Here is a 6,000-nt window from a genome sequence, read left to right on the forward strand (position 1 = left end):
AGTTTTAGCCAATTTCTTCTTTTTCTTGTGATGATGGAGAACTGCAGGGAGAAATATTGAGAGTTTGATATTAGAAGATGAAGGGATGGAGATTATGATGAGTCCCTGAGTTCCAGAATATTTATTGGAACGTAGAAATGGAAGAAGAATGATGCCTGCATGGCTCACTCGGTTAAGTGGCCTACTCTTGATGTTGGCTCAGGTCCTGATCTTGGCGGTTGTGAGATCGAACCCCGTGTAGGGCTCCACACTCAGCACAGAGCCTGCTTGGGATTCTCACTCTCTCCCTCTCTATCTCTGCCCCTCTCCTGCTCGTGTGTGTGCACGTGCGTTCTTTCTTTCAAAATAAATAAACATTAAAAAAAGAAAAGAAATGGGAGAAGAAATAAGTGATGAAATAATATAAAAGTAAAATATGTTATAATACTCTTCTGAGGTGAACATAGACTCAGGCAAAGATATTTAATGTTTCTGCTCTACAAAAGGTTTGAAACTGAAATCCACGACAAGGTTTCCTTTTTCGTCTGCTGACAAATAAAAAGTTTATTTTCTTATATTAGAAATACATTTGTTTATTGATAGTTTTATTTTGGGCTCAATTTTTCAGAATTTGCTTAGGCCAAATTAGACGTTGTTAGCCATCAGATAGACAGCAAGTAATTGCTTGATTGAAAGATAATTTGTATATTTAAGGATTTAAGACTGACTTTTGAATAATTCAAATCACGTGGTAAAGTCAGAAACAGCTCATTAAGAGGCAGAGACTTGCTAAGGAATCCTTAAGTTTTTAAGGAGCATTCAGATGTTTTAAATTTTAGTAAAATTAGTTTTAATTTTGCTAATGGCAGCAGATGTGTGGCAAACAGCCAGGGGTTGAGCTTTAAACAGGCATCTAGAAATATTCATGGATAGAATGTCTAGTTATTTATTGAAATCATAAAGATTCTACTCCAGTGATACAGTACAAGCTTATTAAGGTGTTGGTGTGCAACGTAAGTATTCATACATGTCTTTGAGGCATTTACTAGCATTTCTTGCTTATGATTCTTAGCACTATATGATTAGTAACTATAGACAGTTTGTAGTGAGAAAAATATCCAGAAATATCACCCTTAGAGCAATTCATCTTAGTGATTAACTTTGATCATTGTGGAAAAGAGGGTTGTCTCTGAAACTTTTGACAGTAAAAGATTTTAGTTGTTCAGATGCTAGGTGAATGTTGAAAGCTTTTCTTTCACTTTTGTCTGCCCTACTCTCTGTTCCCCAAAACAAAATTTTAAGAAATTGAGAAATAGATTTTATGGGTAAAGATGCTTCAGAATTTGCTTGCTGTATAGTTTAGACAAAAATAAAATCATGTTATTTAACTGTCCAGTGTCAATTGTTACAACCTATAGTTATTAATTATACAGGAGTGTTTTGTTTTTTTTTTAAGTTTAAGTAATCTTTACACCCAATGTGGGGCTTGAATTCACAGCCCCAAGATCAACTGTTACATGCTCTACAGACTGAGCCAGCCAGGCGCCTCTAAATAGGAGGGTTTTTAAGCCTACCTTTAATTTACCAATATGTTTAATAACCTACTTAGGATTTGATGAATAGTTAAAACTAAAGCCTTTTGGATTTTTTGTACATGTTTAGTTATCAAACCATAATATACCATGTTAAGTCATTTGCCCAGTGGCTTTCACCAAAAACAAAAACAAAAAAACCCCTACGAATATACTAAAAATTATGTGTAAGATGTTTGCCTTTCTTTCAGAGAGGGTTCTGCCTTTGTGAGTACCTAGTCTGTTGGCATTTAATCTGTCCTTAAAAGCCTTGAACAACGTAAATTAGTAGCTAGGCAGAAATTCTGACCAAGACGGCATTGTGAATAGATGCTTTGAAGTATCTGTTTTACTTCTCCTTGGAGTGATAGATAAAACATGGAAAAAGAAAACTGAAGAAACAACAGCCCTCAAAGAAGATTCGCTATGTCCAAGGAGTGGACTTACTCTGGGTGTGTGAGCAAGCACTGGCAACCAGGAGTTTGGTTTGGTTTGGTTTGGTTTGGTTGTGGTAAGGGATCGGTAGGTGCTACATGCATAGCCTGGTGTTGGAGTCAGACTCACTGTTTGAACTCACCCACCCACTCTCCAAAGTAGGCGGAACTAGGCTCTTCCATTTGTTATGTGAGGCTATACCTTGTAGGAGGCTGTAGGGTAGGGAGGCAAGAAGAACAGAAACTAGAACCTACTGTTTGCTGACTTAGAGACTGGATTGAGTGGTAGGAATTTCAAACTGGCAGTAGGAGATCTGGTTCAGGACAGATGGATCAGATTGAGTTTGAGCACTAGAACATGAGGAGAGTGAAGGGATATATTCTACTTATAATAAGATTGTAAATTCTGAAATTTAAAAGTACATGAATGATCATATTGCAATATATAAATTTCAGATCACATTGTACCCCTTAAACTTAGGAAACGTTATGTCTCTTACATCAATGAAGAATAAAAATATGTGAAAAATCCTAATTGTAAGAAAGCCAACAAACTCAAATGTGTATTAACTCTAGATGATATTAAAATAATGGCCTGAATTGCTTTAAAAGAAGTTTAATATCTTCAAAAGAATAAATGAAGTATTCACATATTTTGAAATACAAACTGTCAGAATAAAACCAGAACAAATAAATCTGGAAAAGAGCCAACTAGAAATCTTAGAAATGAAAGTTAGTTACTAAAATAAAAATTTAATAGATTAAATAGTCCTCATCAAGTAGAGGATTAGTAAATTGAAATTCACCCTCAATGCACATAGGAAAGCAAAAGGATTTTCAAGAAAAGTGAGAAGGCATTTAAGAGGCATGAAGCTGTAGCCTACATTTAATAGGCCATTTCAGAGCGAAGACAGAAATGGTGAAATATGCAAAGAGATGATAAGAATCTTTCAGATTTTGATGAAACAAGAGTCTTCAGATCAAAAGTACCCTTTGAATACTAAGCAGGATAAGTAAAAAGAAATCCACAGGTTTAAAAACAAAAACAAGAAATAGCCCAACTTAAAAGCATCCAAAGAGAAAAGTGAAAATGCTGTATCAGCCCAGTTGTTGCTCTTTTGAGGTGGACTTTTTATCTTTCACAGTATGCAGAAGACACAGGGGTGAGTGATTCATAGTAATAGCTGTGCAAGGGGAAAAGGAAAGGTGAATGAATATTACTCTAGAATTTCACACTGGTCTAAGTAAACAGTCTAGAGTGAAAGCAAAATAAAAATACTTCACGTATAGAAAGATGAATGTCATGTACCATTAACTCACCCACATTAAAGAAGGAAACTTAATTAAATTATATATTTGTATAAGATATTTGTGTAAGAGTAGACTCAGAGGGAAAAAAGCATTGGGATATAGGCGAGACTGTGAAGAGCAAGAAATGGATAAAACATGTTGGGAAAATTAAGTATTGATAATACAAACAATAACCTTTTGAAATACTAAATGCTAAAATTTAATTTAATTTAATTTTTTTATTTTGTTTTATTATTTTCTAAGTTTATTAATTTTGAGAGAATATCCTCAGAAGGGGATTCCCCTTAAATGCTAAAGTCATAGTCAAGAGTAGTAAGATTGTGGTGGCTTAGTCTGTTGAACCCAGGCTCTTGATTTCCGGTTAAGGTTATGACCGCAGGATTTCCTGAATTTGAGTCCTGTGTCTGGCTCTGCGCTGACAGTGTGGAGCCTCCTCGGGATTCTCTCCCTCTCTGACCCTCCCCTGCACTCACTCTCTCTCTCTCTCTCTCTCTCTCTCTCAAAATAAATCGATACACTTAAAAAAAATGCATAATAAGATCAAAGAAGTTTTCAGTAATTAAAGGTTTCTTTCCTGTTTAGAGGAAAGTTGAGATGCTGAATAACTTTGCAGATGATTAGAAAGATTCACAGAAAACTATGTATGTTAAATTTTTAAGTGGAATCATTTAAACAAAGAAATGTAACCTTACAAATTTCAAACCATCTTAAGGGATGGGGCGGGAAGAAAATACAGAAAACTCTATCAATCTAACAGATGGCAAGAAAGGCAAAACAAAAATAAGAGCAAAGCAAAAGGATGGTAAAATGAAAACAGACAGTAAGGGGGCAGAAGTCCAGATGTACCACTACTCAGGTAGTGAGCCAGATTTCATGGTGCTGTGTATCATTTCAGTAACTGACATTCTATAAATATGTGGAAACAGTTTCTATTTTTTTAATATGTTTAGAGAGACATGTGTTCTGGGTCCTCTGCTATCAGCTGCTCAAGTTCTTTGCTCTTGAGACTGTCCTCTTGATGTATGAAACCAACAGTTTCTTCCTCATCATTCTCATCTCTATATAAAACAGAGTCAGTCTTTCCTTGATTCCATTCTCCTTTCTAGCTCCTGCTGAAAGTCCAGATACTGCTTTTACTGTTTCATTTCCCATTCTCACTTCAAGCTGTTGCTTCTGTCCCCATTCTTCCTGCTGAAACTGCTATTGTCAACAGGCTACCAGTAACCTCCATGTTGCTAATCCAGTTTTTACATCTGTCCTTTTCCTCCCTGCCATGAAAAATACACGAATACCTACTCATACATCAAATATTGTTTTACACGTAGAGATAATGTAGGAAGTTGGTTCAGAGCATAGACTAATCAAAATGATGTGTGTTTCAATCCTGACTGTGCCTTCATGTTTAAAATACCAGCTGTGTGGTTTTGGGGGAAGTTGCAAACTTCTCTGTGCCTCAGTTTCCTCATCTTTACGATGAAGATAATAATAGTACTTACCTCAGCAGTTTTGTTAAGATCAAATGAAATAATGCACATAAAACACATACTACAGTATGTGGCACATATTAAATGCTTAGTAAATGTTAGCTCTGTCATTAGTAAATATTTTATTGAGTGAGGATATAAATTTATAAGGGGCATTTTTTTAAGGGTGAGATTTTTTTTTCTCTCTCTCTGCCCCTCCCCTGCTCATGCTCTCTGTCTCTCAAAAATAAATAAACTTAAAAAAATTAAGTTCTGTCAGTTTAAAAAAAGGAATAGAATTAGACATTTATATGTATATATCTTTAATTGTTTAGCTGTTTTTACACTTTATTGTGTGATAACTTATTGTGTGTATGCTTGTGATTTACTGTTTTCATTAGATTTTGCTAAGATTTATCTTAACAGTATATGTGTCTAGCTTATAAATTATATGTATCTAGTTCATTAATTTTCATGGAGATAATTAGAGCACATACTTTTGATGGTTGTGTGAATTAAATGATACATGTAAAGTACTTAAAATAGTGCTTGGCACATAGTAAAGGCTCAAAGAAAGATAGCCACTATTATGTTTATTATTGTTGACTACTGTATGAAATGTGGTATGAATGTAACATGGTATGTTTAGCTATTCCAATTCTTATGGGCATTTGGGTTCTTTCCAATTTGAAGCAACAGAACACAGTGCTGCTCTGAACATTCATATACCTTTTTCCTTGTACCCTTGTGCAAGTTTCTATTAGGGCAAATATATTGGCCTAGAAGAATTTGCTAGGTCATAAGTTATGCTTATGTGCAGCTATATCAGGTAATGCCAACTTGTTTAGCCAGGTAATTGTGCCATTTATATTTCCACCAGCAGTGTATGAGTCCCCATTGCTCCATAGCCCTTGCCAACATTAGATGTTGATACATTTTTTCATTTTTCCTGATCTGATTGTTGTAAAATGGATTCTTGTGGTTTCTTTTGGGTTCTGTCCATAATGAGGCAGCCATCTCTTTGTATGTTTATTGGTGATTTGTATTTCCTTTCCTTCTTGTTCTTGTCTTCTCTGTTTTTCTAATGATCTGTCTTTTTCTTGTTAATTTGGAGAAATTCCTAATAATTGGTACTTATCCTTTGTTGATGCTATTTGTTAGAAATATCTTCTCCCAGTTTGAGGCTTTCTTTTCGTTTCTTTTCTTTTCTTTTCTTTTCTTTTCTTTTCTTTTCTTTTCTTT

At 34.9% G+C, this 6,000-nt stretch overlaps 1 protein-coding gene across 2 annotated transcripts in view; it reads left to right on the forward strand.

Annotated features, from left to right (window-relative positions):
• The window catches only part of SLC30A9 (solute carrier family 30 member 9), a 107,321-nt gene that overhangs the window by 49,368 nt on the left and 51,953 nt on the right, over window positions 1–6,000 (forward strand). The gene's annotated exons all lie outside the window — the stretch shown is intronic.

This window comes from Panthera uncia, chromosome B1, assembly GCF_023721935.1.
Source record: "Panthera uncia isolate 11264 chromosome B1, Puncia_PCG_1.0, whole genome shotgun sequence".
Taxonomy (NCBI): Eukaryota; Metazoa; Chordata; class Mammalia; order Carnivora; family Felidae; genus Panthera; species Panthera uncia.